The sequence below is a fragment of the Hyposmocoma kahamanoa genome, unplaced genomic scaffold (genome assembly GCF_003589595.1).
Source record: "Hyposmocoma kahamanoa isolate Upper Pololo Valley unplaced genomic scaffold, ASM358959v1 128, whole genome shotgun sequence".
In the NCBI taxonomy this organism is placed as follows: domain Eukaryota; kingdom Metazoa; phylum Arthropoda; class Insecta; order Lepidoptera; family Cosmopterigidae; genus Hyposmocoma; species Hyposmocoma kahamanoa.
The window spans coordinates 977,703-999,655 of NW_020653456.1; the positions used below are offsets into that span (position 1 = coordinate 977,703).

Below are 21,953 nucleotides of genomic sequence, written 5' to 3' on the forward strand. Positions count from 1 at the left end.
CGTCTTTGACAGGGCCACCTTGAGACCCAGCAATTTTATGCGGCGAACTATCATTGTGTATCATGTACTCTACTGAGGTAGTTAGTAAAATTTTAGTAGCAGTAGAGTTTCTTGTGAAAGAGTTTGTCCAGGGTAGTACTGACACCTTACCTATTTCTGCCACCAAACAGTAATGTCAGCTTTACTGTGTTCCGGTTTTGAAAGATAAGGGTGCTGATGAAATTATAGGCACTTATGTCTTGTCGACTTATGTCTCAGGGTGACAAACGCAGTGGCAGTGTTCCATAACGTTAAAACAATACTGTTATATTACAAAAGTTTGATTCACATGTTCCAACTGAAAGGGGATTATTTTATGCTTCAGTACGTATTTTTGTCTGTTTGCAACTAAGAGGGCGTACCAGTTTTTATCGAAACAATATTATTGTTTATAGCATGGGTATCGATTTCAGTTAGATTTCTTTTTCAATCAAAAGTGTACCTTTCCGTCATTGCTATTAGAGTGATTTTTGCTCTACTACTGTGAAGACAAAGGGAAGATTACGGTTTTAGTAGTGTATATATGTATACTCATCTGTTTCTATACAGAGAGTAAGGCATTATTGAATTGTCCTCGTGTAAGTTGCAGACCTCCTCACATATACTTCAAACATATTTACTTACCTTCTACTACGGCAAATTAATTCAGATCTTTTTGTGACAAAGTTACTCATTATGTTTACTTCCTCATATCCGATCAGATCTCAATATGACATTACAATAATTTAACTACTTCCGTGGTCAACGGTTACAACGCAGAGATCCCGAGTTCGACACCCGGGTCGAGAGAAATATTTGTATGGCCTACATTTATTTCTCTCATGAGTGTAGGTATAATTTATGGTTGACTATATGAGTATCCAGGGCACTCGCGATACCTAATGCTACACGCAAGACAGTCTGCAGACTATCCAACTCCTCACCTATTTACAATCAGAACAATCGTGGTTGGGCTATTCGAATTGGTTTCGATGAGTAGTTGGCTTACATATGGTGACTTTATTATCTTTTTAACCGGCTTCAAAAGGACGAGGTTTTCAATTCGACAGTTTTTTTATGTTACGCGATAACTCCGTGTGTAACAAAAATTTTTGATGGTTCTTTTTTTGTTGGAAAGAGGGTACCTCACTACTGGTCCCAATTAAATTTAAAGTAAATTTTCCACCCTTAAGGGTAGCGACTATGGGACCGACTCCAATAAAACTTGGCAAATAGATGTAATTCCACGATTTTTTGAGGTCAGTTTTTTTAGTACTCAGATTGTTGGTGAAAAATAATTCTATAACGAAACAGATTCAAAGAACTTGAAAATTTAATCCAACCACACTAATCGCACATTTTGGGGTGTATAATGTATGGTATTAAATATTACTGGAACACGCTGTTTTATGTCGGGAGTTTTTTTAATTTTTATATTGTTTTATTTTAATTCAAGAATGCAGAACTGTAAAATGTAGTCTTCCAATAACAAATGATAGGTAAGATTACACAGAACTTTCTGAAACGTTAGACCTTTGAAAAGGCTTTGTTGAAACTTTTTGATATAGGTATTTTTTGTCGTGACCATGTTTTTTAAAATAAAAATTATTAAAAAAATATTTAGACAATTTTTGAGCACTTTGAACGCGACACCATTTTAAACAATGATCGTTTACATCAACCTAACGATGGCATATAACTAACACCAAGGAATTTCCGATAAACACTGTTATATTCTTCCAGAACCATGTCTTTGTCACAGGCAAAATTAGAATACTTCGCATTTTTTTTAAAGTATATTTAAACGTGTTCCACTAGGTAACTTTGGCTTGACTGCAGAGCGAATCTGAAACCTGTCAACTCGTATAATAAATTGTTATTAAAACTTTATACTAAAGTTATTAACAGCTTCTGCGTACTTGTATGACAAAAATCCATGGTAGTGACCCGTTTAGCTCTTCCGGGTAGTTTAGATGTACTAAATATATACTACAAGATATCTAATAGAATTTAATTCGATTGAATATTTTAATAGTTCAAATTCCCTCAAGATATCTCGAAGATGGTTTCTAGATAATTTAAAGTAAAAGTGGGCACAACTTTATTAGTAGGTCACAAGAATGGTTTGAGAAACTATCTGTAGGTAGTGTTAAGAATGATTCTTATCTTTTTTCTCATGTAACCCTTCTAGAATGCTACAAGACCATTTGTAGAACGTAGACAGTTTTTATATAGTTTTATAGACAGTTTTTAGATAATTTCTAGTCTATGATAGTTTTCTTAGTAATGCTATTTTAAAACCAAAATAATAAAGCGTTTCAAACATAAGACGCAATTCTCTTAATACTAATAGATTTCAAGTTTAATAGCTTACAAAATATAAACTATCAAAAGTGCAACATGGCAAAATTAGATATAATATTTCTGACTTTTTCGCGTAATGTTTAATTGGTTAGAAAGCAAAAATTGACGTGCGACTTTAAATACATTGCGAAAAGTGATGTAAAACCTGCCATGAAATTAATGCACTCAATAAATTTGAAATATTTATGAATGAATCAAACCATTTCTAAGAAGTTCTAGGCTTCTTCAAGCAAATTTCAACTTAGAATTACTTTTTAAAAAGAAAAGAAATTTTTCTCCGCTACTTCATAGCTATTTTTAAAAAATAAAAATGGCGATAAGACTTTAAAGCTTTTTTCAAAACACTGTTGGGAGCATTTTGTCCATAGCTTTATCTATAGAAAAACTTTAGAATACGAAAAGATTATTTTTACTTGCCTTATGTAGTTGATCTTGTAAAAGAATATTCACTCCTATGAAGCTTTTATGATTGTCTACAAAACGCGATGTTTCTAAGCGATTTTTTCTTTTGACAGTATTACAAAACCTTTATAAAAGTTATAGGGAATAGTGAGCGTATTATGCAATAAAAAACTTTTCAAAACACACGGTGAAATAAAAAACAAGTAAAAAATCCAATTTGCCGCAAAGAAACGTTATTCTAGACTGTATGACTAGAAAGGTGGATAAATTCCCTATCATATAAATATAAGGAATATTTTAATGACATACCTAACTTATGTTGGAAGAAATAAAATTTTCATTATAAAATTGAGATTATTTCTTCACGCCAACCACATTTCATACAATGATTTCACTGTATTCTATTGATAGACGGCACAATACACATACACAATACACAACATTGAAGAACAGTAGTTTACGCGCTCATTTCAATTGTTTTTATCATTTCACAACACGGAATTACTCCACAATGTTTATTTATTTGTCAACAAACAAAGCCATGACCGGCTCGCGCGCGAATTACGACTATTGTATCCAGTGTTGCCAATTTGTGGAAAATTCCCCAAATTGTGGGAAATTTCAACTAGATTGAGGATTTTGTGGGGATTGGCGCTATGTGAGGAAAATGTGGGGATTCTAACGTTTTATCATTTTGTTTAATCTATCAATTGCTGGTGCATCGCTAGTTTGATCGTTACTGTTAGAAACACTGTGATGGACTACATCGACGTGTTTTTCAACATTGCACATCACTTGTATTATTAACAAGCAGCTTAAACAGAATTATTATTAGAGCACTTGGTTCTGAATTGTAAAATTACCAGTCGGTGCGTGTTGAGTTCGCGATTCTTTCTCCCGCTTAGGCCCGTCACCCGTATGAAACAAAACGAAATCAGCTATTGATAAACAAAGCCGAGCAGTTGGTACTTACATACCACAACTAACCACTCGTCAACTTTGAATATTAAATATAAGTAGATCGAAACTCGTTGATTATTTCTAACATTAACATCCAAATGCACAACAAATAATCGATTTACTTTATTTTGTAAGGCAAAGAAAAATGATTTTTTTTTTAAATTATTATTACATTTTGAGTTTCTTAATTCTTTATTATATATTTTTAAGCGATATGTTTCTAATAAATAATAAAAACTCTAGATGTGGGGAATTTGTGGGGAATATGAACTTTGCTCTTCCCAAGTTTGGGGATTTTAATCGTGATTATTGGGGATTTTGAACAATTGGCATTGGCAACGCTGATTGTATCGAACGATGTGACTTAATATCCAAAGTTCACCATCTCCACCAGATCTTTTAATATTCTTTACTTTATCCACTTTGCATAAACTCTTACAAGAGTAAAGTAGAACGTTGTAGTAGAACGTTGGACGTTGTAGTCCAATAGACTAAAAACCCTACTTGTAGTATTTTTTTAAATAAAATCTACTGATGACGCGCTATAATGTGGTTATCATAAGTACAAACACTACAGAATGTCTATAAATTAAATATATCTAGAATAAACTTAAGAACACTAGTTTTTAGGGCGTTAATAGACTTTATTGGATGTGTGTATAGTACAATTTTACTAAAAATAATCAGTTGTTCTACAGATGAACTTAAAATAAGGACAATAAGAGTAAATCTTAAGAGAGATTACACTTAATTAAGTTGTTTGGTATTAAGAAGGTTTTGAAATTTTGACTTGAGTGAAATAAGTCTATAAGAACAATTTCTTTTCTTTTTTCTAAAACCATTTATAGAGAACTATTATCTAAATGTATACCACAGTGGGAGAGTGGTTCACAATATAATTCCATACACTAAATTAATACCAATAGAAACTATATAAGTAAAAAAATGTGATTCCCACGCTTTTTGTCTCATAGGCCCTTAGCGCTGACGTGTTAAAAAAAATACTTTTAATTCTATACAATTATTGCAATTCCTAAATTTGACCCAGAAGTTTATTATAGACCTTTGGAGCCATCATATCGGGTAAATTAGGAAACCTCGTAACCTCCATTAATGTGAATTTTTGATTAGGCAGAACATACAGAATAACTAGAAATAATTATGTGACAGTTAATGATTATACCTTTATTGCATAACTAACAAAGGATCTAGAAATTGTATTTAAAATAGGTAGTTGAAGAGTGGAAAAAGGGATTCCATCCAAAAACGGAGTTAGGAGATTTTAAATTTAGACGACAATGCAATATTACACTCTATTCAAGTAGGGCTGTTTTTGTAGCTTGTTTTGCTGGTACATAGATTAGTTCGGCTAACAATGAAATAGTGAAATCGTAAAGTGAAATTAATTAGGTCACGTGAAGGAAAGGGACTTTTGCTTTGAAACGACGTTTTGACTGGCAAAGCGCTAAACGTTTGTGCTGGAATTGAACAATAGCTAGCGCAGCCACCTAGCCATTTGCAATTGGACTGACTACAGACAGGCAATAACCTAAATAGCAACATAGGCAACCAATTCCATCAATGGATATTGCTTTTGCCACTATTGTGTGATGGAACTGGAACGCAGTTTACAATTTGATTGTTTATATATGTGTAACTATAAAACGCTATGAAAGAAGATTGAGGTTTACTAGGAGAATCTATGCGGGGCAAGATAGCGAAGGCCAACTTAGTATGGTCAAATTGAGGACGTCCTTAAAGAAAAGCCTGGTAAGAATACCTTTTAACCAACGAACACAGATGCGTGTTGACGAGGCGAAAAATGCGTTGCAGGATCGTAGTGAGTTGTGGTGTGTACCTACCGTGATGGGAAGAAAGCGAACAGCGTATGAAAAATATCAAAATCTTTACACCGGGACAGTTGATTCAGCTGTACCAAGCACGAGTCCGGTCGTGCATGGAGTACTGCTGCCACCTCTGCTACATACCAACTGGCCACCTTGGATTCAATTGACAACCGTGCCAAGAGGCTTACAGGTCACTCGGAATTAGTGGAGGCGAAGCTGCGTCTTGAAGAAGAAGAAGCAGAGTCTTGAACACCGCCGTAAAGTTGCCTGCTTATCGGTATTTTACAGGATATATCACGGAGAGTGTGCGATGGAATTACACGATTTAATTCCGCCTTCCCCTTTCCATCATCGGGGGACTAGGCGTAGGCTTGGGTTCCACCTCTATATTGTGGATGGAAGCATTACGCTTCCACATTTATGTGGCGAACGGCTATCGAGTGGAATTCTGTTCCTGCAGACTTGTTCCCTGAACGTTATAAATTGGGCCTTTTGTGAGTGAGTTAACAGTGAATAGGCATTATTAAGGTGTGCATGCTCCATCGTCAACCTCATCGTCACTTGTGGTGAATTGCCCAGGATACGCGAGGCGTACAGGAAAGGAATACGTACGTATGGTACGTCGTTGCTTCGAACATACTCAGACTGAAATAGTGTTGTATGTATTCAATTAATCAATGATGTTGTCAAAAGCTGAAAAACCACTGAGTACAGGAACCAGGTTACGCCTCGCTCGGGAGTCAGGGACTTAATAATGTGGCAGACAGCCACACAAATTACCTGATCTCAAGCTAAGGAATTCCAAGTACTATGACTACCAGAGAAATCGGAGTTCACCTCGGAGCACTACCTTAGACACCCAAACCAGAACCAGTTCAGAAAAAATAACTTCCAAATTGGTCTATCTTTCACAGTTGGGCTACCGAGGTCATCGAATTCATTGCTATGTTACAACTATTGTGTAATAATAAACGTGACATTGTAGGTTTTTTCTTTTTCCATCTCAAAGAGCCAAAAATTCAATCTAATTCAATGACGTGTTTAGTCTAAGGCCGGGGTTCCATTAGAGGCAGCCTCGAGTCGAGCAGATGCCTCAATCCGGAGTATAATAAGTGAAGACGCTGCCGCAGGTCGAGCCACATGAGATAGTCTAGTGGCGAACCATTTAGTGTCATAATTGTTCGAGCTCAAAGGTGCCTCAATGTGAGCCGTGCGCTCAGTGGAGACTGTTGGATGTTTCCGGGCCATTGCAAGTGAGAAACTGGCTCGGGCTGAGGCAGTCTGCCTCGTTTATAGTGTAGGTTGCTCCAGTAGAGATGCATGAATTTGCCGCAGTATGACGCACACTCCGGATGAGGCAGCACATCTTGAGGTTACGCAAGTAGAGCCCTGACTTTAGAATGAATTTAAGAAAAAGTTTCCATAAGTACTTTCGTTCGAAAATGTGAATGCTCATAAAACGTGAGCGTGCCTCCTTTATTCTCAAATAATTGCTTGGTTTTATTATAAGTACTCTAATAGTACGGTTTTTTTTTTGATAATTACAGTACGTAGACTTTTTTTAGGTTTCGTTCGTCGTATGTTTGCCCATCCACCAGCCCTTGCATACAATAAAAATTTACAAAAATTGCTAAATATTTCATTTAAACAGGGATTACTCCGAAATTTGAGAACTGATTTCGAAGACTGTTTATTTTGGAAAGGAACGCCTCAGTTGTAGTCCCATTCAAATTTAAAGAAAATATTCCACTTCTAAGGGTGATAAAATAGGGGATGAACCCATATTATTGGATTTCGACCACTTTCCGTTAACTGATTTCAATAAAACTTGGCAAATAGATGTAATTCCACTTTTGAGGTTGGTTTTTTATAATATCTAATTTAGAGAAGATTAGATCGCAATAATGGACCCTGATCTTAAATATTAACTTAGACTCCGCACGTGCTTCAAACCATATCACAAACACACGATAACGACCGACGCTCAGGTGAGCATGATCTTATACGAAAACACGTAGTTCCATTCTCACGTACTACAAGTTACCGTCGCTATCAACTGCTTACGACTACCACGTGTAGATGTTTTCGATGTAACGACAGTCACAATGCAACCCCTTGTAACAACACCATATTGCAACTATAATATACAATAATGGCTTATTTATTCTTCGTTATCAATTCGTTCATCCGGCGGTGGAATAATAACGGCATTTGAATGCAGTTATCCACTTTTCACCGTAACTAGTTCCAAAGTACAAAAGTTTCAATTATATTTATAAAATTAAAAATTGTAATCTTACTAGGAATGCCTTTGGATCTGATTTGGGTGTAATTCATGACAGTAAGTTATTGTTTGACCAGCATATTTCTTACATATATGACAAAGCTTACAAAGCTTTAGGATTCATCATTCGTACATCAGAACGGCTTAAAAATATGAAAACCCTGAAAATCCTTTACTGCACTTTTGTTCGTGGCCATCTTGAGTATGCATCCCAAATTTGGAATCCTAGCTATAATACTTACTCTAATAAAATTGAAAAATTACAGAAGAAATTTACTAGATTTTTAAATTACAAATTTAAATTGCCCCAATTGGAATATGTATATCGTTGTAGAAAACTTCATCTGTTACCTTTACACCTGCGAAGAAATATAGCCGATGCCTGTTTTTTGTTGAACATCGCTCAGAGTAAGATTGACTGTCCTGAGCTCCTTAGTAACATTTTACTCAAAGTTCCAGTTAGAGCATTTCGAAAGCATAATTTGCTCCATGTTCCGGTTGGTCGTACCAATTTTAGAGGTAATAGTTATCTGCCAAGATCATTAACATTATTTAACCAGCTCAATGATGACGGTCGCATAGACCTTTTCTGTAATAGCGTTATAAATGTGAAAGCTATTAGGATTGATAACTTCTTATCAAATGACTAATAAGGCGATTGTTGTGTTTTCATAATTAGATGTATCATTGTAATTTTAAGCTTGTGTTATTGTAAGATTATTTTCTTAAGTTCAAATGTGGAAGCTTTTAATTGGCATCTGTTTGATCATACTTAAACCTATATTGTAAAAGTAGCTGTAAGCTCCCCAAATATAATAAAATAAAATAAAAATAAAATAAATACAAAAGATGGACCAGGTTAAAACAGATCTAAATATCACGAGGCAAGTTTACAAAAGCGAAGCCGTCATCGAGTATATAACCAGAAACAGAGACGAAATAAGGGCTATCCATCACTGGCAACTCATCAGGCAAATGGGCCTTAAATCACTTTTAAATATCAACTCTCGTTTGCACTGAAATCACAAATTAGAAAGCTGAAATAGTACATCGAGCGCCAACAACTGCCCTGTGTGTATGTCTCCGTATATTCCAAAAATATTCTGTATTTATTGTAATAAGGATAATATCTCTAACAATGGGAGGCTGTTCCATTCGGTGATGTGGGAAAAACAGCAATACATCTAATTACAAAACAAACGAAATCCCATTTCATCAGTGTACAAATAAAATGCAAGTTGAAATAATGGACTGTATTTAAAATATTAGACACTTAAATTTTAGACGTGCCGTTACAAGGGTTTTGGGAGAAGAGAGAGGCAAAAAAAGGTGTTGCCTTACCAAAAATAAAAATGGAACATTGTCATATTCTAAATCTATTAATTCTACTACTATTTACTTATTTAAATTATATGTTTAAATATTTCTTAAACAATCAGTAATTAAATATTAAATATGTATTTTTTCAATTTTCGTCCATTATAGCAAAGCTCAAGTTAAACTGGTCGATTTGAAGTAAAACAATTGACGTCACCCGTTAATTGTTTCGAATTCGGGCTAGTCAATCGGAGCTCAGTTGTCACCGTAATGATTTGGCAAAATAGGTTTCAAACCAATTAAATGACATTTCGTCTCTATTTCTGGTTATACAGTGTGTTGATTTGCATTCTCGCCATATACAAGAAATTGATAATAGAAATAATGCTAAATCATCTCGATCGCTTATTAACCTATTTTTTTAATTATGATTATGGACGTAGTATGTAGTATTGCTCTAATTTACTATTTATTTACAATAATTAGAAAAGTTGACTGAAAAAAGTTTTTTGTAACTTAGATTTGGTACTTACCAACTTTAGGTTACATGAAAGTATTGCTAAAAGTACCTACCTTCACAGCTGGTGGCTGGCTCCATACCGGAGCCATGCAGAAATTTGAACGATCATGCCATAAGAATAGACACGCACTTGTACTACTAACTCTTGTTTACATACTAAATCACATGGCATCTCGTGACAGACTAGAATAGAATGTACCTATGCGGGACGTCAGCGTGACGTAGACGTAGTCAGCACGGGAAGCAAGGTCGACTGATCTACCAATCGCGCGCTCGATACGACACTACTCCCGCCCCTCGCTACCCGCCCCCACCGCCAAATAGATCCAAAATGCGTTTCTTCCTGCGCATTTAAGGTCATTGTTCAAAATGTTTGCAAGTGCCGGTGCCGTGCAAATCAATGACCTTTGGATCAAATTTGTTTACCGCAATTAAATAAAAAATTGGAATTTACGAAAATTATTTTTCAATTACTTTTTTAGTGATTTGTATTCAGTTTTGTATATGGAATGACCTCTGTCAATATGGCGAGAAGGCAAATCAACACATTGTATACTCGATGAAGGCCACTTTCCAAGTAACTTACACAAGAGGCCAGTCTTGTCAGTGCGCGCTCGTTTTTAAGCCTAGACAGTCAAATTCACTCATTATTTTCAAATGGTAACCTACGATCATCATATCATAGGATCACGTCAGATGATTGATTTTACTGAAAAGATTCAAACCAGCACCCCCTTTCTGTAACCTTATTTTCCATCCTCTACGAACATTACCCAGTTTGAGCTGGCAAACTGACGTGACATTTGTAAACAAAGAAAACAAGATCGAGACTAGTTAATACGATTCATAGTTAGGGTAGTAAATCGCTTATCTAATAATTAGAAAACAACACGTATTATATTTCGTAAAGCACATTTCGTAAACAATACACCGAATTCTGTTACATTTTGAAGTGATAACTTGTTCTGAACATATATAATAATAATTATATATAAATGCAAACATGGTTAGCGCCGGTTGGGGCGCCGTTAAAATACGCCAACGTCAGCAAGTGTTAACTTTATGCCTTTGGCGGTGTAAAGTCTGTATCCCTGGGGGCCACAGGTGAAATAAAAATTCCTCGCCAAAGAGCTTTCATTCCGCTTTGTTGAAGCCTCTGGTGACCAGAGATATCTGGCAGTTACTACCGTCAAAGAATAAACTTAGTCATCCAAAAGGGATGCGCTGTTAGACTTTCAGGCATGATGCCTCAGGTGCTAAATTTTCTACCGGTATATTTTTATTCTTTTTTTCTTAATTTATCCCATTTAGTCATTAACTTACAAATAAATGGACGACGGGTCTATTACAAAAACCACGAAAAAAATGTCCCAAGTCAACCTATTCGAAATTTAAATTGTAATGTCATCGCAGTATCGCGCTGTCAGTAGAACAAATGAAGACTAAAGCGGAGTGTCGCGCTCTGTATACGATTTTAGCGCCTTACAAGTGCGGACACTTTTTAGCGCGGACCCGACGTCCATATAATTGTAAGTCAATGCATTTAGTATACTAATTTAAGCAAAAGTCCATGCGGTTTTATCATCAGCTAACCGTAAATTTAAAAAAAAAATATTTTAAAATGTTGTATTGTCTATTTGACATTTTCTAAAATATTAACACTGCGATGCAGAATTTACGAAAAAAGGGTCAATGCCATCTAGCGGATTTTTAGGGAACTAAGGAAGGTATAAATAAAACAGATTTGTTGTTTTTTTTAAATTTTTAGTTAGACATGGCCATGTTTTCGTACATTATGTGTTTACCTACAAGTGTTTATGGCAATTAGAATGCCAACAAGTTTAAATACAAGCGTTTATGACAATCAAAATGCTTGTAAATGTATGATAAGTTATAATAAGTAACATTGTACACAGGCGTTGGTGAACCTAATAAATGGCTTACTTATTTACAACTGAGTAACCACAGCACCGCACAGTCCTATCTCGTTCAGCTCTCTCAGGTTGTCTACCGATTGATTCACAGGTTGATGGGTATAGCACCTTTAGTGCGCGTGAGACAATGTATCATAATATCTACTAACTATATACACACCTATTCCCTCTTGCCATGAAAAGACCCAAGTAATAGCATCCAGAGAACAAGTTAGTCAGGAGATTCCACTTTAAAGCCGTACGTCTTTTTTTATAATATCAAATGACGTAACGAACAGGGCCGTGTCTGGTGGTAAGCTACAGTGCCACGCAGAGATTTCGCCTCTCACCCTAAGATATAAGTTGAGAAGTCCCATGTGCCTGTAATTTCACCAGCACCCTTAACCTTCAAACCCGGAACGCAGTACTTAATGCTGACATTACTACTTGGCGGCAGAAATAGGTAAGGTGGCAGTACTTCCCTGGACGAACTCTTTCACAAGGACATCTACAATATAAATATATTTATTATATTATATTAATGTATTTTCTGGTACCCGTAAAGTTACTTCAATCCGCTAATCGATCAGTTCAAAGTAAACCTTTGAATGTTATTAAAACACGAAAGTTTGTAAGTTACCAACAGCACTTTACGGCCTAAAACTAAAATTACCTTCGCCTTCAATTTGCCTTATGCCATGGTGACTGTGACAACCCTACTCAAGAGCTCATTCATGAAACGTCAAAGCCATTCGCAGTACGATTTGTGAAATTAACGTCTGCATTTTTTTAATTTATTGTCAGGGCCATGTCTTTTAATATACACTTTACTGAGTGCTGGAAATATAAAAGCATTTTCAGGCTGGACGGCAGACATCTTTTGTACCGGATATACATAATTCGACCCTCCTAATAATAGTAATTAAGGCGCGGTATTTGGACGCGAGGCAAGATGTGGATGTGAGGGGGGTCGCTTAAAATTAATATGAATAGAATAAGAAAAGGCGGAGAAAGTTTCACATAGATCCAACGTTGACAAACGCCCGATGATGCCTGACGAGGCAGCGGGTAGCGTGGCTAATCAGTTTTCAATTTTTGGGATAAATGTGTATTTAATAACTATTTTTACTTTATTATATATTACCACTTAAGTTTCGTAATTAATAAATGAAAACTATATTCAAATATCAAAGCCGTCTTAGCGCGAAAGCGGCTCGCCGACAACCCTGTTGCCGTTCAACTAATGTGCGAGGCGTAATGCGGTATCTAAAGCTTTTTTGTTCTCTGCGTTAACGTAATCGAAATTTTTAAAGAAATTGAGTTATATTTTTTTTTTAATTAACATATTTAGGATCAGCAAAACAAGATCTACGACCCCCTCTACTCGGTTTTTTAATATCTCACTTAGGTTAAGTTTTCTTGTTAAGTAAAATCAGTGAGTGACATTGTTTTAGTTTATAAAACTTTATGTACTAAAATCTCGATAATTACCGAAATAATAATAATAATATAATAATAATAACGCTCACACTCAACATAGCCCCGCACTAGGGAAACCCTGTGTCGCGGGTGCCATGGACACACACATAGACAACCACAAATTACACCCAAACTCACGAGAGAAATAAATGTAGGCCATACAAATATTTCTCCCGGCCCGGGAATCGAACCTGGGACCTCTGCGTGGCAGTCCGGCATGGTAACCGTTCGGCCACCGAGGCAGTTAAGGCAGAAATGCAAATGCGTTAGTTAAAAGTGGCTAGGAGCTACTCCTAAACTCTAACCCTAAGACATACATCCGTCCTAAGCAGCACACCTATACCTAAATATATACTATAAGATAGCTAACAGAATTTAATTAGATTGAATATTTTAAGAGTTCAAATTCCCTCAAGATATCTCGAAGGTTTCTACATAATTTAAAGTAAAAGTGGGTACAACTTTATTACATAGATCTATGTTCTAATAAAATAAAGATAAGAATCACTCTTAACACCACCTACAGATAGTTTCTCAAAGCACTCTTTAGTCAACTTTATTAGTAGATCACAAGATCTACTTATAAAGTTGTGCCCACTTTTACTTTAAATTATCTAGAAACTTTCTTCGAGATTTTGAGGGATAGGGAGATATCTTAAATTCTATTAGATATCTTATAATATATACTTAGGTTTAGATATGCTGCTTGGGAACTTACATTGTTGGGTGCACATGTCATAAACAGAATGATTTTGAAAGAAAACGTGTCAATAAAATAAGAAAAATATTGTAATGTATTACATAACTTCACAGGTTCTAAAGAGTTTCATTGGGAACCAAACAATTTTTGTCTAATTAGACGATGATTGACAATGCTATTCGCTCACGCGATTCATGCGTCTCTGGAAGCATACCACACCTAGAGGTGCCGGTGATGATTTTATACCGATTTATCGGATATCAAAGTTATAACAGGTAAAAGAACTAATATAATACTATAATAATAATACTAATTGCTATTTCGTTAACTACTCTAGCAAACCATATAGTTTTTAATGTCTGGGTCTGTCATTTAAAAAAATAAACAACTTCAAAAACACGTCACGACAATCGTGTGTGTTATTGTTTGGGCTGGTGATGTCGGTGTTTATTTATTGAAAACATACCGTAAGTTGCGTTTTTTAAGTTTACCCTGAATATAAATGTTTATAAACTATACTTTAAGGAGTAACTTCATGGTAAACATTAGAACCACTCATACGGAATATTATCATATTTACCCAAGTACACCAAAAATTTCATGAGTGCTTTTTAAGTGCAGGATTTGCGGTGTATTACTGCATTTTATTTGAGAAGTTTTTGTTGGTACGGAGTACGGAGGGTATATATTTAGCAATGCAGAATAATTCTTCTTACCACTTCTTCTTATCATCTTTATGCTGATGACCTCCAGATTTACACCCAGTCGTCTATTCAAGACTTACCACGTGCCATTAGTACTACCAATGTGGACCTTGAATCCATTCGTCAATGAAGTCTGTCCTTTGGCCTTAAAGTTAATCCATCCAAAACACAATCGATTATTATAGGTAGCACTTGGTTCAATTCTCGTCTAAATCTAGCCTCCTTACCCCCTGTGGTTTTCGATGGTGTCTGTATTCCTTATTTGGATACAGTCAGGAATTTGGGGGTAATTTTTGATAAATGTCTGACTTGGAAGCCGCAAGTTGCTGAGGTTAGCAGGAAGGTGTTTGGTGCGCATTTCTCTCTGAGAAGGCTTAAAAACTTTTTGCCGACTAAAACCAAAATTACTCTGGCCCAGAGCATTCTCCACCCGATACTGGACTATGCAGATGTTTGCTACCCAGATTTGTCAGTAACTCTGCTCAATAAATTGGAACGGCTCCAAAATATGTGTGTTAGGTTCATCTTCGGACTACGTAAATTTGACCATGTCTCCCAATTTCGCGCACAAATTAAATGGCTGCCCATCCATCGGCGTAGAGGTCTTCATATTCTTTCACTTCTCTATTCAATTCTGTTCTATCCCTTTACGCCTTCTTATGTTAAAGATCGCTTTACTTTCCACTCTTCTACACTCTGTCGTCCCCTTCGCTCCTCTGATACTCTCTTACTTAACTTGCCCTCTCATACCTCTAACTTTTATTCCAACTCTTTTACCATTTCTGCGATCAGATTGTGGAATTCTCTCCCTGAATCGATTCGACGATCCCCTTCTCTTGATTCCTTCAAACAACGTGTCAAGGATCACTTCCTCAACTCCTAAACTTCGTCTGTTCTCTACTATCCTTTCATTTATTTCCTACATTTGTACTTCATTTTTCTTTTTCTATTAAAAGTATATAAGCATTTAATATTATTGTGTATTTATTGTTATGTATGTATTAATAATATTATTGTTATTTGTATGTATATGTATATTAATCTATGATATGTATATATTTTTATTATTACTTATTATGTAGTGTACTTATGATGATATTCTTTGGTTGCACCCCTTTTGCATATCCGAAATGTCTATCCTAAGGTTGCCTGGAAGAAATTGCTACATAGCAATAAGGCCGCCTGTTGCACATTGACTTACTACTACTATTATACTTAAGCTTTTGTATTGTATTTTAATTGTAATTTTATGTGCAATAAAGAATATTTCATTCATTCATTCATTCATTCAATAATAATTTTTATTTATAAAAACTTGTATTTAAACTGAATCCTTTTCTAATTTGCGAAACCAAATAGCCGCCATTTTGCGGTAGGATGAGCGCATCGCGTGAGCGGATAAGGAATTGATTACAAAGTGAATTGAATAAAAAAAAATAGAATAAGTTTAATGATGCGATTGCACTACATGCCAAAATCAGAAACGAATGCTCGATGTATAAACGCGAAAGAGTAGTATTATAAAAACGTGTACAAAATAAAGGTTATTAAAATATTGTATAACTGTGATTGTAATAGATGTTTTGAAATATAAGTTTTTCAATTGTAAAATATGTTAAAAAAATATTTTTTCCTTTGTGTGACATAAATCAAATAATAGCAATTAAATATTAACTTATATTCATTGACTTACAATTATATGGACGTCGGGTCCGCGCTAAAAAGTCTCCGCACTTGTAAGGCGCTAAAATCGTATACAGAGCGCCAAACTCCGCTTTAGTCTTCATTTGTTCGACTGACAGCGCGATACTGCGATGACATTACAATTTAAATTTCGAATAGGTTGACTTGGAATATTTTTTTCGTGGTTTTTGTATTAGACCCGTCGTCCATTTATTTGTAAGTCAATGCTTATATTGCATGTAATTTGTTTGATATCCTAATACCACTTAAGTACCATATTGCAAAATAGCATTTCCAGTTTCTAACATTAGTATTATAGAAAGCATCAGAAAAAAATGCGGGAGTTTTTTCGCTGACTCTGGCAATCTTACACGCACACAAATGCGCATGTCCCTACAGCGCCCATCCTAGTTGTCACGCACGCAATAAATGAAAAGCGGCTTCACATCGTTTGGTGCGTATGCTCCATCTGCCTATGTTTTGTAATCTGAGTCTATACCATTCAACATTTGTAAAACGGATATTACACTAATATTGCATTTCAAGCTAGTGTTTATGTCATTCACGATTAATTATAAATTAACCTGTACGTAGCATTCCATTTACAATACATTATGTCACATTTACATTATATTACATGTCATAAAAAATGAAAACAATGACAAATAATCAAAGATAGATCATGATAGGATAGAAATTACTTTGTAAGATTTGATTTTAAGAAATAAGGAATTCTTTAAAGTCATAGAATTGTTTTTCTAGTAGCCACTTCTAACGGTGAAGCTGCATCTTTGATATCAAACGGTACCTATTACGCACTGCTCCTATTACGTAGACAGACAGTTCTGACTTGGTTAATTTGGACGGAATCTTTTTAACGTCCTTCAAGTATGTGTTGCTGCGTAGTGCATACCACGAGTTAATTCCATTACCCTGAATCTTTTCTAAGTTGGTACGGACAAAGGTATTTTTTTTCATCGATAAGGAAATTACACTTGAAATAGTCATATTAATTAAACTCAACTGCTCATTCCTAAAGCAGAGTCCCCTGAGAAGAATGAGCAAAAAACTCTCTTGCTGAAGAAACTGTTCGTTTAAATATACATTTCACATTTTTTAATAATATTAAGCGTCGGGACGGCTGGTAAGCTGCACGCCTGTCCATTATTACAATATTTACTTCAGACATCGAAGACTGAGACTGCCTGCAAGAGCTAAACGGGTCACTAGCTGTATATATATAACTAACCTTTAGTATAATAGGTAACCTTTATAATAAATAACCTTTAGTATAAAGTTTTTGCTAACCGACTTCAAAAAAGGAGGAGGTTCTCAATTCGACTGTATATATTTTTTGTATGTATGTTACGCGATAACTCCGGTATTTGTAAACCGATTTTCATGATTCTTTTTTTGTTGGAAAGGGGGTACTTCCATAGTGGTCCCATTTCATTTTGAAGAAAATCCACCTTCAAATGTGAACGCATGAAGATTCATTTTTATAAATAGCGCCGAACATTAATTTAGGAGCAATTACTTTAATGGTTGATTTTACTATTTCTCCAATTCAAGGCGTTTTTCTCTCAATATACTTTGAGTAGTGAGAACCGATTTTTATTATTTCCAGTGTCAAGTCCTGTATAGTGGCGAACTAGGGAATATTTCAATAGAACTTAGCAAATAGACGTAATTCCACGTACTTTTGAGGTCGGTTTTTTTAGTACTCTGTACTGAAATTATTTCACTGTAGTTTTAAACCCCGTATAAATGGGAAATTTTGAATGTCAGCTCTGGACTGCTATTATAGAAGCTTATACATTGCTTATTAAATGAATTTGTGAAAACGACTGTCAAGAATAGCTAGTTATGACATGAAGGGTGGAATTGCTGTCACTACGATTTCAATATGTACGCCGAGGTCTTTTATTTACAAAGATGGATCTACGATGAAATGAGCACGCCGCTCTAGTTGTATGAGCTCGAAAACACAGTAGCAGACAGGGAATTCCATTACTGGGCTATGAACATAATAGATCGGCCATTCTCCACGTCTCAGGACGAGGACTATCTTCAATTAAAAATCAAAGTGTCATTCCACTGTTATTCATCTTTACTCAGGGCGATATTTACTTCTAGAAAATACAGACAAACGAATTAAAATGTAAATTAAACAGCGAAATGTTGAGAAAACTTCAAATTTAAATTGAATAAAGAAGAGTTTTTAAAGCAAATTGTATGCGAAGATCACTAAGGTCGAAGCTTTCAAAATCTTGTTGATATTCTACCAAATATTTCGGAAAGTGCACAGAAAATGTTGAACTTAGTTTCATTCTCAACGTTCCTGCTACAGTCGACTGGAAAGTTAGGTACATTCGAACATAATGTTATTGGTTTGCCAGTCAATTGTATGAACTGCTTTGCTTCCTGCTTCTTAATATTATATTTATATTACATGCGGCTGGAACTAATTATACAGAACACAGAACTGTAATGAGTATTATTAGTTCTGTACATAGAACTGTAATGAATTACGTGTATCTAGTAGTGTTATAGTAGAGCTTGACATAGTGACCCCATATTGATAGATTTCGTCACAATCAATTTTATTATTAGAATGATTGAATCCAACACATCACTATTCACATATACAGCAATGCTGTTTAGGGGTTGAAATAGGCACAGAGAGGTACCTCTCTCACGTTGACAAGTATTCCAAGACGTGTTTTGCACAATAAAGAACAAAAACAAAGTACTTAAAGTTGTTGTCGCATGAAAGCGACAGCAACAATTTAATTAAATTTTGCCCTTTTCTTTTTTTTTTTGAGATCGACGTAGTTTATATAATTCTTCCATTCATCATTTCATTCCATTCGTCATCGCGCAGTTCATGCTCTTTAAATTATGTCATCTTTCACACAATCCGTCATTTGCTCTTTAGATTTTTAACCGACTTCAAAAAAGGAGGAGATTCTCAATTCGACTGTATGTTCTTTTTTTTGTTTTTTTTTGTATGTATGTTACGTGATAACTCCGGTATTTGTGAACCGATTCTCATAATTCTTTTTTTGTTGGAAAGGGTATTTCCATAGTGGTCCACTTCAGTGTTGGGCAAAATTTAATTATTCTGGCAATTAAAGATTGACAATTGATTAATTGTCAATTGCGAAACAGCAATTAACGATTGATCAATTGTTAGTTGCGAGAACCGCAATTAACAATTAATCATAATAATAATAAATAAATAATAAATAAATAAATAACGCACACACTCAACATAGCCCCGCACTAGGGAAACCCTGTGTCGCGGGTGCCATGGACACACACATAGACAACCACAAATTACACCCAAACTCACGAGAGAAATAAATGTAGGCCATATAAATATTTCTCCCGGCCCGGGAATCGAACCTGGGACCTCTGCGTGGCAGTCCGGCATGGTAACCGTTCGGCCACGGAGGCAGTTGAAATTGCGGTTCTCGCAACTAACAATTGATTAATCGTTAATCGCAAATATCTACAATTAAAAATTAATCAATTTTCAATCTTTTCAATGTTTTTGATTAACAATTAACAATTAAAACTGACAATTATGATAAATTTATAGGGCTTATGGTACGCCGGTTAGGGCCCAGTTCGGGGGCCAGTTAAGGGGCCTGATGGCTCCGAACCGGGCCCGCCAAACGGGGCCCCCAAGCGGGGCCCCCAACCGGGGCCCCAACCGGGGCCCCAACCGGAGCCCCAACCGGGGCCCCAACCGGGCCCCCTAACCGGGCCCCCAACCAGGTCCCCAACCGGGCCTCCAGCCGGGGCCCCCAACCGGGTCTCCAACCGGGGACCCCAACCGGGGCCCCCAAGCGGGGTTCCCAACCGGGGCCCCCAACCGGCCGGAATTGATTTTAATTGCAAATTTAATTGCAATTAAAATCAATTCAATTGAAATCAATTGCAATTGAATTTATTTTTTAATCTGATTGAATTATTGATTGAAATTTAATTGATTAACGCCCAACACTGGTCCCATTTCATTTTGAAGAAAATCATCCACCTCAAAGGGTGGCTGTTCACGCATGAAGATTCATGTTTATAAATAGCGCCTAAATTTAATTAAGGAGCAATTACTTTTAGCAATTATTTAGTTTATTTTGCTATTTCTCCAATTCAAGGCGTTTTTCTCTCGATATACTTTGAGTAGTGTCGTAGTGAGAACCTATTTTTATTATCTCCAGTATCAAGTCCTGTATAGTGGCGAGCTAGGGGATATTTCAATGAAACTTAGCAAATAGACGTAATTCGACGTACTTTTGAGGTCGGTTTTTTTTTAGTACTCTGTACTGAGATTATTTTCCATTACAGTCACTCCGTTGTTTTACTATGTTTCGACTTACAACATGTAATTTACATGTCGCAGCTGTAAGTATAAAGCGCCGTATTACATTACGGCTAGGCGCTTCGCAAAACGGCGCTGTTTTCTAATACGGCTACCTCGTGTTCAACCGGATTGCGATCACGATACCTACATTCTAAGCGGCGGTTAACTTTTAGCCATATTGTTCACAAGGAAAATGTCGTCACTATGACTATGAATTATGAACAATAGATACAAAACACACGTCATTGCCTTAAAGAAGTATCCACAATCTTATAATAATCATCAAAGAAGATTTGAAGATCTTATACCTACTTATAGATAGGTACGTTGTACAGTGTCGCAAGAAAGCTAAAGGTGAAGGTCTCACTGTCAACTTATGAGTTTTTTTTAGGGAGATTAATTATGAGAAGAGAAATAATTTTTTACGTATGTTCAGCATTATTCTCTATTTTCACGCATATTTTAAATTTTTCCACTCGTAAAACTTATATTTTTTATAAATTGTTAGAAATAAATACCTTATTGTATTCCGCACATTTCTTAGTCACTTTGTGAAACGCCATGTGCAATTAAAATGCTGCGTCCTTTTTTCAGGCGAATTGCAGCCCGACCGAACACGAGGTAGCCCTATTTGACAACAGCGCCATTTTGCAAGCCGGCTAGCTGCCGGCTTTATACAATACGCCTGCGGCATACATATCAAAAATTTTTATTAAGACTGGATGTTTTTATTTTTATTTATTTATCTATAAAGAAAACCAGCAGCGTAATACAATGAAAATTTCCATAATTACAAGTGCATACACCACTCAACATGAATACGAAGATACAAAATCTCGACCACCGCAGAAAAGTGGTCTACTGTCCGTTTTCGATAGGATAGCGCGGAATCTTTTCAATTTCCTTTCACCTTTTCCGCTCTATTCGACCCACAACACTCCATTTTCGTGTCTTTGATATACCAAGTGTTCGCCAGAAGCGCTTTACTTCTGTTGCAAACGCCAACGGAGTGTACAACCGAGTCAACCCGGGACACGCTTCATGCGTGTAACCGTTCCAAAATATCGGGATAACAAAAAAAACTCATACTGTAGAAAGAAAACGGTAATTAATACTGTTTTAAAAGAGCTATTAAAATCCAGAGTGACTTTGTATTTTTTAAATAAACGCTTACAATCGTTGGTCACGTCGTTTGAGATTGTATAGAAGTACGTGTCTACTTTATAATAAAAATAAAAACAATAATAATATATGAAAATATAAACGTCTGTCTTAATTATTAACCTGCAGACAAGTATGAACCAGTATAACTGTCAACGGCTTTTAACAAGTTAGTGAAACCTTCGGAGTCAGTCAAAGGAACTTTGTATGAAGTGTCAGATTAATTTGATTA

General features: G+C 35.8%; 1 protein-coding gene across 1 annotated transcript in view; it reads left to right on the forward strand.

The window, feature by feature from the left end:
• The window catches only part of LOC113240237 (probable G-protein coupled receptor 158), a 382,545-nt gene that overhangs the window by 258,135 nt on the left and 102,457 nt on the right, over window positions 1-21,953 (forward strand). The window lies entirely within an intron of this gene.